This window comes from Ambystoma mexicanum, chromosome 5q (assembly GCF_040938575.1).
Source record: "Ambystoma mexicanum isolate Mex_15411 chromosome 5q, UKY_AmexF1_1, whole genome shotgun sequence".
In the NCBI taxonomy this organism is placed as follows: Eukaryota; Metazoa; Chordata; class Amphibia; order Caudata; family Ambystomatidae; genus Ambystoma; species Ambystoma mexicanum.
Genome location: NC_090933.1, coordinates 1,296,712,920 through 1,296,722,989, shown reverse-complemented (window position 1 = coordinate 1,296,722,989; position 10,070 = coordinate 1,296,712,920). Strand labels below are relative to the sequence as shown.

At 42.6% G+C, this 10,070-nt stretch overlaps 1 protein-coding gene across 2 annotated transcripts in view; it reads left to right on the top strand.

The window, feature by feature from the left end:
• Positions 1–4,762: 4,762 nt before the first annotated feature.
• The window catches only part of HGH1 (HGH1 homolog), a 146,544-nt gene continuing 141,236 nt past the window's right edge, over positions 4,763–10,070 (top strand). Inside the window, exon 1 of one of the 2 annotated variants that reach the window (XM_069621888.1) lies at positions 4,763–4,871. The gene's annotated coding sequence lies outside the window, so the exon portion shown is untranslated. The remainder of the gene's footprint in view (positions 4,872–10,070) is intronic. The other variant, XM_069621887.1, reaches the window with a different exon arrangement.

Sequence of the window (10,070 nt, the reverse complement as noted above, 5' to 3'; positions counted from 1 at the left end):
GACCTGGAACTCTCACCAGCAATTAAGGGGGAGGTTGGTAGGCCCATTTCCAGGCTCCTAACCGCTGTAAGAGCAGGAAGCGGGTTAACACAAGCTACAGGACTAATTCAAGCAGTCTTAGTTTTGTGGAATAGACAAGAGCCCCAAGAAGATCAACTAAATTTGAAAAGATTCTCCTAATCAACACTTACTGGAACCCGGCCAGAACTGATGCCGATAAATACACATGCCATAGAAAACACCCTTGAAGAAGCCAACGCCACCCACAAAATTCGATCACACAATAATTTCGAGTGACTTAAAAGCATTGTGCATAACAGAGGGGGCAAAGGAGGCACTCCTTCATTCGAGAGTGCATTTATATCTTAAGGGCAGAAAATTGAATTTGCTAATGGATGCATACGATCTGGATAACCTCCACAAAATAAAAAACAACCAAATACCATCAGTACCGACATGGGAAGGAAAAGGAGTGGGTCTCAGGATAGATCACGCATGTGTCTCAAGTAAATTGCTGGAGCAAATTGAAGACTGACGTCGCGAGAACCTTAAACAGCGACCATAACCCAGCAACCCACTGGAAAATCACACACCCGAACAGGGAAAGCATGTTTAATAACCTGGAACCTTGTAAGGGGAATACACGCCTTAGACTAAAAGAAATGGTCTCCTTGACATCTGACTATCGCCAAACAAAGGAACAGTGGGGAAAAAGAGGCATAGAAGTTCTTGCCTATTAGCCCTTCCTCAAAGTACACAAGATAATCAAATCGAGACAAGAAGGCATCTCCTATCCTGTACAGGCCTCTCAAAAGAAAGATCCACATGGCTAGGCCACCTGCTTAAAAACGTGTATGTTTATGATGAACAGGAATGGTGGGCCCGCTTAATAAGCGGTGAAAAAACGAACTGGGTCATCGCAGTGGTGGGTTTCTTCAAAATGATTGGCCTGGTCGCATAAGTGACAAAAAGGATCTGACCGATAAAGAAATGTTCACTTGTTCATCTAAGCTGATGAGAGAGTAAAGACGCGACTACATAGCTAATGAACTTCATAACAAAGCAATGCTTGGAGAACTTGAATTGCTTCTTTTTGAAAAAAGATTTTTCACACAATTAAATCAAATAATAAAATAAAACATGGTTTCCCCACAGACTATCTGCTCTTTCACCATTAGCTAGAGTAATTGCTCTTAACGATTCTTTCACAGTCTGCTTAAAATACTGCTCTGCATGAGCTAAGATCACAGTGTAGACTAACATTGCTGTTGGTAGTTTAGGTGCACAGATGGCTGGTACGGTTTGCTCCCGTGTACATGTGCGGGTCGGACTGGGCCATAAAATTGTCTCGTGCACCAATAAAAGAGTGGCCCATAGTTGTAAATGGCAATTAATTCCTTTTCTAACTCTGTTTAAAATAGTACCCAAGGGGAGGGGGTGTTTATAAAATGGCATGCAAATTGTGCATGTTAAAGAATATTTACTCAGCAACACTGGTCAAAACTATTATTAACATAGTGAAGTAACATCACCAGTGCCATGGAAGTGGAAGTGATATATAGTTTGGAAAAGAAGCAGCATTAAAGAAATTGCGCTGTTTAAAACTATTATTTTGGACATTTCCTTTGATCGGAGGTGAACTGCCAGCTCCGCCCCCTTAACCTCCACCGCCCCCCCCCCCAAATTGTTCTCATTTCCACCACTGGATAAGGTGGTAGATGGCGGCAGCCGAATCTGCCATGAAATTCCCTCGGCGTGTGCGGCCGCACGGCCATAAAACACTTCTGTTTGGGGGTGGGTGGAGCCGAGGATGGGGATACAAGCCAAGAAGACACACAAAGATCCGCTGTCGGTGCAACTAAAATCAAAATAGGAAAAACAAACCCATCAGTGTTTTGTTCTCCCCCGTCCCCCTCCTTTCCCGTTGTGAAACACCTTTGTATGAGCTCGATGTAAATAAAAATCTCAATTTTTTGATTTTTTTATTGTTGAATATTTAATCAAAGAATTTGATTTTTACAACATCTTTGCTCTTTATTTTTTTTAGTCATGTTTAGTCTCTTTGATTTAAATCTTACATTTCTGGCTATTTTGAGTGGTATAGAGGAGAAGAAGGTTGTCCCAGTAGGTAAGAAAGTCTTCATTTTCATGTTGTTTTGAGGCAAGTTTTTCGATTAGGGTGTGAAAGATCTTGAATGTTGCTAGTTGCCAAGATGTGCGATCACCACTAATCATCCTTTTCCACCATGTTTCTTCATCAGTTACTGCTGAATGTTGGCAGATGTATTTCATGTAGGGGTGTCGAGTGTCCGTCAAGCTTGGGCAAGACAGTAAAAGATGGCAAATAGTCTCTTTCTCTTTGCCACAGAATCTGCAGATGTTAGTCAGAGATTGGTTTCTTATATGGCGAATTTCGTTGGTGTCTAAAAGGTTTAGTCTTGCTCTCATTATGAGGTTGCGTGCCGCTCTGCTTGGAAATGTTTTGATATAGTTCTGAAGGTCATCTCGTTTCTTCCATACCTGGGGCAAGTGAGAGACGAGTTTGTATTCGGTTGCTGCATCTAGGGTGTGGATCCACTCTATTTCTTTCATTTATTTGGTTATTCTTGTGGGGTTATTGATCAGATCATCTTCTGTGCATTCGATGGATTTCAGTATGGCTTGATTTTCTTCTTTCCATTGGTTTAGCATTGTGCAGCTTCCCCCTAGAATTTCTTTGAGCACCAGTTCGTGGAGGAAGGAGCAATTAGGTAGAATACATTTTCTGTAGAGCATCAGTGTGTTGCGGTCCACCGTGACTTGAAGGGAGAACAGACTGAGTTCTCGGCGTATCAGTGTGATAGGGATTGAATCAGGTAGGCCGAGAGTCGTCCTCCAGAAGTAAGCTTCTAGTTTAGGCCAGAGAGTCTTAGGTAAGCATGGCATAGCTTCTGTTCCATATGTTATAGTGGGGACCGTCTTTTTGTTTGTAGAAGTTCAGTAGTGGAATGGTGGAAAATTTGCCAAATTTTCTATCTATTGTTTTGCCTTTTGTTGCTAGGCTTCGAACTTTGTCAAACAGAGATTCTTGCATAGCCATGTCCTTTGCTGAATTATCCAGTATTATGCCCAGATATTTGAAGTTCTTTACTCTTTCAATTTTGTTTTTTTCTAGGAACCAGTTGGACTTGTCCTGGGTTTTGGCTGTGCGCTCCATCACCTTTAGTTTTTTCGATGTTGATTTCTAGATTGTTCTCTTTGCAGAATAATTGTAGGCGCGGTCATCTCTATCAAAGGCTTTAGAGAAGTCTATGAAGGCCGTATACACTTTTGGGTGCCCGTCTTTTACTTTGTTTTTTAAGATGGTTAAGAGAAAGATGTTGATTGTGGTTCCTAGTGTTTTTTTGAAACCAGCTTGGAAGTTGTCATTACATGGGGCACGTGAGGCCCAAGATTGGAATTATTTCAAGAGAAGAGAGCCGAAGACTTTCCCTATAGGGTCCAGTAAGGCAATAGGTCGATAGTTTGTGGGGTCTTGTCACCTTTTTTGTAAATCGGGACCACTATTGCGGACAGCCATGTTGGCGGAATAGATTGTGCAGTCACGCATCGTGTGAACACAATGCTTCTAAATTCAGCCCATGTGATTTTAGGTCGAAATTGGTGATTCCATCAGGGCCAGGGGTTCGAGATTTGTTCAGTTTTCTGATAATGTCGCAGATGTCATCTAGGTCGTCCAGCTTTGTCCAAGATATCAAATATACCAGGCGCTTTGCTGAGATGAATAAACGGCTTATAAATAAATACCTGCCCGTGTACGGCGTGGAGCGCTCCTTCCTCCGTAATCCTCTTACTAAGCACGTAAACAACCTCCCACGTGAAAACATCACGACGACGTAACTAGTCGTTATGCCTTAAGGCATTTCAGAAACTATCGGCAAACTTTAAAACAAACACAATGCTAGCAGTTCTCATAGGGACTTTAAATGTGTGATTGATAATGAAAGCCATACAAGGCCTCCGTTTAGCCTTCTTTTGCACACATTGCAAAGGGGTAAATGCACAATCCCCTCCCCGGGGAATTCCAAATGCCCCCCCCATGCAGGAGAAACTGAACTGTTATGCTGGTAATTCGTACCCATATGTGTCTGTCTGCATAAGACACATATCCCCCACCTGCTGCACATAACAAATCCTCCAGCCCCCTCATCACCCTCCCCCTGCAGCGGGGAGGATACCTAGCCGTTCCCTGTACTGTTAACTGGTACAGTGGAAGTCCCATGGGGACGGGAGGAACGCACTGTGCCCAGCCCCACGCCATAAAACACATCTCCCACGGGCAAATTGCACATCTGCACGAGAAAAGCCCAAAACCAACTGAATCCACCTGTACTTTAAGTAAATCTCAACCGATGCACATTACAAACCCCAAAATAGACAGAAATACCCCTCCCCAAAATTGCCTCACCCCTTTGATGCACATTACATATCCTCAAAAAAACACTCAAATAACGAAAAAAACAAAACTGAATCCGCCTGTACTTAAGTAACAATGCACATTACAAACCACCAAAATACACAGAAATGCCCCTTCCCAAAATTGCCGCTCTGCATTAAAGTAACAATCAACAAGAGATAACTTTAAGACTTAGCAGAACCCAAATAACCAACTATACGCAGTGTTGCCCTCCGTCTCGTGCAAAACAGATGATGAAGTGAACGCTTAAACCCACGTGATGCAGAGCAGCCCACGTGATACAGCGCAGCCCACGTGATGCAGAGCAGCCCACGTGATGAAGTGGAGGCGAGCGTTGCTAGGGTCCGTTTCTCGAATGGGAACTAGAAAACTACCTTTTAGGAAACGCGCATGTCCAGATTCCAGGCAGCATCAGGTGAGTGCATGCGATCGAGCACTTGCAGTGAATTTTATATGCGTTTCTTTTAGCATCCATCAACTTAGACGTTCTCACCCCTTTGTTGTTATATTGTTACTAGGAGCCCTTTTGCAACCTCTAGGAACGCACGTTGAAGCTGTAATTCCTTGTATTGTACTTATTCACTTGTTGTTGAAATTAAATATTGTAAGTACGTGATTTTCTAAACATCTTGTTTTGAAATTACACGGGGCAGCCTGTTGTTGGCATTCTAGACACAGTAGCTGCTCGAAGCTCATTTACGGTAGGGTTCAGGCTCTGCAATGCTCGCAGAGGCAGTTACTATATATATATATATATATATATATATATATACACCTGTTCTGGTTAATGCTCGCAGAGGCAGTTAATATATATATATATATATATATATATATATATATACACACCTGTTCTGGATAATGCTCGCAGAGGCAGTAACTGGTGTGCAGCTACTACACAGACCCTGCTCTGGTGTAAGTTGCTATAAATACCTGTTCTGGATAATGCTTGCAGAGGCAGTAACTGCTGTGCAGCAACTACACAGACCCTGCTCTGGTGTAAGTTGCTATAAATACCTGTTCTGGATAATGCTCGCAGAGGCAGTAACTGCTGTGCAGCTACTACACAGACCCTGCTCTGGTGTAAGTTGCTATAAATACCTGTTCTGGATAATGCTCGCAGAGGCAGTAACTGCTGTGCAGCAACTACACAGACCCTGCTCTGGTGTAAGTTGCTATATATATATATATATATATATATATATATATATATATATATATATATATAGTAAATCTGTTCTGGATAATGCTCGCAGAGGCAGTAACTGCTGTGCAGCTACTACACAGACCCTGCTCTGGTGTAAATTACTATATTTATATATATAAATACCCGTTCTGGATAATGCCGGCAATTACACAGACCCTGCTCTGGTGTAAGTTACTATATTTATATATATAAATACCCGTTCTGGATAATGCCCGCAATTACACAGACCCTGCTCTGGTGTAAGTTACTATATTTATATATATAAATACCCGTTCTGGATAATGCTTGCAGAGGCAGTAACTGCTGGGCAGCTACTACACAGACCCTGCTCTGGTGTAAATTACTATATTTATATATATAAATACCCGTTCTGGATAATGCCGGCAACTACACTGACCCTGCTCTGGTGTAAGTTACTATATTTATATATATATAAATACCTGTTCTGGATAATGCTCGCAGAGGCAGTAACTGCTGTGCAGCTACTACAAAGACCGTGCTCTGGTGTAAGCTACTATATATATATATATATATATATATACCCATTCTGGATAATGCTCACAGAGGCAGTAACTGCTGTGCAGCTACTACACAGACCCTGCTCTGGTGTAAGTGATTTTATATTTATATATATATATATATATATACCGGCTAATGCGTGCAGAGACAGTAACGCTTTGCAGCTGCTACACGGACCCTGCTCTGGTGTGACTATATATATATACCTGCGCCGGCTAATGCGTGCAGAGACAGTAACGCTTTGCAGCTGCTACACAGACCCTGCTCTGGTGTAAGTGTCTATACATTTTGATATATATATATATATACACGCACCGGCTAATGCTTGCAGAGACAGTAACTGCTGTACAGCTGCTACACAGACCCTGCTCTGGTGTAAGTGACTACATATATAATAATACCTGCACAGACTAATGCCCGCAGACGCAGTAACTGCTGTGCAGCTGGTACACACACCCTGCTCTGGTGTGTCTGTCACAAAGTGTGTAAGGGTGATGGTGTTCTTTCTGTGAATTGTTTGCCGATTCTGTGGCGTAGTTTTTTTTTTTTTTAATTTTCTTTTTTTGCTTTGAGTACTGTTCCTTTGTACAGTTTGAGTTGTCTTTGGTATTTTATTTGGTCTTGGCTGGTGTATTGTTCTCTCCATTTTGTTTCCTTTTTGCAGTTGTTTTTTTGGGGCGTTTTTTCAGTTCTTCTGTGAACCATTTTGCTGCCAGTTTTTTTGGTGTTGCTTTGAATGTTTTAGCTGGTGCTAATTGGTTAATGGCCTTGGTGATCCAATTGTTGAGTGTGTCTTCTGTTGTATCTATGTTTGTATCGGTGGGATCTTTTTCACCTAGGTTGTCATGGTGGCTTGATAGCATGGTGGCCTTGTCCGCTAGTTTTGTTGCAAAGTGGGGGTTGTAAGAATATGGTTTGTAGATCAGTGGGAATACTATGTTGGATTGGTCGTTGAGTTCTATTTTGATTTGGAGGGATTCATAGTCTTCCACATTGGTTGTGATGATTCGAGATGCTCTGGTGTGTTTTTTGTGTATAATTGCGATTCTACCTCCTCTTCGATTTTCTCTGTTGGCGTGTATTAATTTATAATTGTCGTGTATTGCTTCATTCGCGATGGCTTTATAGTTATCTGATAGCCAGGTTTCAGTAAGGAAGAGCACGTCTGTGCCTCCTTCGCTTAGGAGGTCATAGATTTCTGTTGAGTGGTTTGCCATGGATCTAATTTTGAGGAGGCTGCAGTGTAGTTTGCTAGATTTACCTTTTGTGTTGTTGTTAGTATTTGTTGTGTTGTTGGTTGGGTTTCTGTTCCAGGTGGGTTTTTGCCGGTTGAGTCTTTTGGGTAGGGTGGTTCTTTGTTGGTCAGTCTCTTTGTCGAGTAGAGCGATAAGGTTTACTGTGGGGTTGGTTCGTTTCCGGGTGGTAAATAGGGTAGCTACCCCTCTGTTGTTCCAGCCTTGGTGATATAGGGGGTGTAGAGTGAGTGTGATGGTTTCCAATTTGTTTGTTCTGGTTGGGGTATTGTCCATGGTGGAGACCGGGTTGTGATGGTTTATTAGTTGTCATCCATTTGTGTCCTGGTTGGGTCTGTATTCGTGAAGCTTGTTGGCTGTCGGTTCGTTGTTGCTGTGCTGTTTTTGTTTACCACGTTGTCGTATGTGGACAGGTAACGAGCATTGTAGTCTCTCTTTGCTCTGTTATTTGTATGTCTCCTTGGGCTATCTCAGATGTTTGTCGAGTTTTTTTGGGGTTGTGGGATCATGCTGGCCCGTGCCTTCGCGAGTGGTTTGGGATTTCTTATTATTTCTGTTGTCTTTTCTGACTTCTTTGTCTTTCTTGTGACGAGGCATGATGCGTGGGTTGCGTTCCTTAGTGGGCGTCCTCTTTCCATTGGTGTTTTTCATGGTCTTTTGGGTTTAGTCTTTGCTGTTTGTGGTTTCTTGTTCCTTGTATTTGGTAGGTTGTGGGTAGTTGAGACCTCGGTTGATGGGACTTTGTGGTTCCGTTTGTTTATTTATTTTTTATTTTTTTTATTTACTTATGTATAATCAAATAAAGAACTGATTTTTACAAGGGTGGACAAAATTGAAATTCGAATTTGCGGATACTCTATTCCGGCATGTGTCAAGAATGGCCAAGTCATTATTTGTCTGTTTAGTCTGGCTGAAAATGCAATCCAAGGTTCGGAGAGCAATACTGGACCCTGCGACAAACAACGTTGAGCAGTGTTCGAAGAAAAGAAAAAAAAGAGGATGGAAGTCCAAAAGATGCCAGATGCAGAGAGTTCCACAGAGGACATATCACAGGTAGTCCCCTCTGTATGAAGGAAAGACAGCCACAGATTAATTATTCTTTGCCATGGTTAATTAGCCAATAGTTGGCGTTCGGAATTGTTGGTGTTTATTTTTATAAAGGCTATTTCCATTCATTTGGATGCAGCAACTGCCCATCCCTCGAAATAAGGCGACACCACCATGTGTCTTCTTCTACCAGCACAGAGTTTACCCACAGGGGGTGCCAAGAATGCTGTGCGTTCCGTGTTTAGGGTAGAACAATTTAACAGGAGATGTCGAACAGATTCTTTGTAGTCCGGTGCTTTGCACAGTCTACAAGTTGTTATGGTAGCTTGGCTTCTTAGCTCCAAGATCTCCCTGGTATGCAGCAGATTGAGTCTTGTTCTTAGAAAGAAGCATCTGAGCTTTTTGTCAGGAAATGTTATGTTATATGTTGGTGGAAGATGTTTCAAAAACTTGATCGCCACTTTTTGCTCGCCTGTGATTATCCAGTCTTGGTGCTTCAGCTTTTGGATCACTCTTTGAGGGTTGGTAATCAGATCCTCTGTTGTGCATGCTAGTTCTTCCAATTTATATTTTTGCTGAGCAATCCACTTCTGAATCGCCTTACATTTAGTTGTCACAAGTTCATTGTCGATAGTGTTGAAGATTGGCAAGCCATCTTGTATCAGAGTCTTTCTATCGATGGACAATGAGGAGACACTGACGGGCACTCCGAGCGACAGGAGTCCCAACTCTCTTATCACTGCAGCAATTGGGATAGAGTTCGGTAGACCCAGGACCGTTTTCCAGATGGTAACCCTCCAGTTTCTGCCAGATCGAATTTGGCATGGCAATAGTGGCATCCATACCATAGGTTAGTGTAGGTACCATTTTGCCTTTGTAGAAGTTAATAGCTGGAATGAGCGAGAATTCGCCAAACTTTCGGTCAATCGGCCTTTGGTCTTGGTGTTGTTTATACAGAGGTTGTTAGACGCCATGTATTTTGCCAAATTATCCAGCTGACGTTGGAGGCTCACGGGCGTCTGGTCCAGAAGTATCATGTCATCTGCATAAAGAATACAAGACACCTCAGTGTTGCCTATCTAAGGGGGAAATTATCGGACAGTTGTTTCCGAATCTTTGAAGTCTCCCAGGAAAGCCACAAACAGTGCTGGAGCCAGGGGGCAGCCTTGTTTGACTCCTCTTTCTGCTTGAATTTCTTTAGAGAGGGTGCCTTACCTATTCAGACGGACAGCTAGGGAGGTCCCGGTATGGAGCGCTATTATAGGATTTAAGATTTCTTGAGGGCATCTCCACTGTTTTACCATAGGAGCATTCTGTCGACTTTATCGAACGCCTGCGAGAGATCGATAAAGGCGGCGTAGACTGTAGGCGCTCCCTGTTTTATTTTTGCCTTTAGGGTGCTGAGTATAAAAATATTCACTGCAGTACTGCCTGTCCTTTTTAAAGCCCAGTTGAAAATAAATTGTCTGTGCAAGGGGCCGATTTCGCCCAGCGTCGGAAATGTTGTAGGAGGAGGGTAGCAAAGAGTTTGCCCATAATATCCAGAAGAGCTATTGGGCGGTAGTTTGCTGGATATTCCCTACTACCTTTC